The sequence below is a fragment of the Bactrocera latifrons genome, unplaced genomic scaffold (genome assembly GCF_001853355.1).
Source record: "Bactrocera latifrons isolate USDA-ARS-PBARC rearing strain unplaced genomic scaffold, ASM185335v1 scaffold_19, whole genome shotgun sequence".
Lineage (NCBI taxonomy): Eukaryota > Metazoa > Arthropoda > Insecta > Diptera > Tephritidae > Bactrocera > Bactrocera latifrons.
In genome coordinates, this window is record NW_017535407.1 from 844,021 (window position 1) to 844,782 (window position 762).

A 762-nucleotide genomic window follows, 5' to 3' on the forward strand; every position below is an offset into this window, starting at 1 on the left:
ATGCAAAAACAAGATCTCTGATTATTATTCGCCAATTCTCAAGTATTGATCAGCAGTTGCTGTTGATGGCTGTCCTGGACTTGGTACCAATCGAAAACACTTGCTCTCGCCTATGAACTGTCATTCAATATTCTGAAAGTTTTGGCATCAGGTTGATTGATTCCGCTCATAAAATTTAATGGAATTTCTTTGTTGGTTTAAATTAAAAGTCTTACTAGTTTTTGCGCATATTGGTATATTCGCCATCCTATGTCCAGCTCAATTATTTATGAAGTTATAAGTCAAAGTTAAGTGAAACTACACGACCTTCCGAAATCTATTCCGTCGAATAGTTTATATGTTTTACTATTTAATCAGATTTTATGGTTATAAAATGTAAAACAGAATGCCAACATGAGTCTTAAACATTATTCCTACAAACATACATGATAGATACATAACTGAGGAATGCACTGCGACCTTAGGTCTATTGTGCCCATAATATGTTGTCAAAAAAGTCTTGCGGTATTTTTATTGAGTTTTCAATTGTTCATAAAATTTTTTTGACGACTCATGCCCATTTTGACCGATGCTACGGCTCCCACTATGCCGGTCTCTTTCGATCAATTCAGCGATTTTATAGCAATTTTCGACGACAGGCCTTCCGGAGCGTGGCGCATCTTCGACCACCTCTACACCAGAACGAAAACGTTGAAACCATCGTTGTGCGGTGAAAAGAGAAACTGTATCGGGTCCATAAACTGCACTAATTTTATTGGCGGC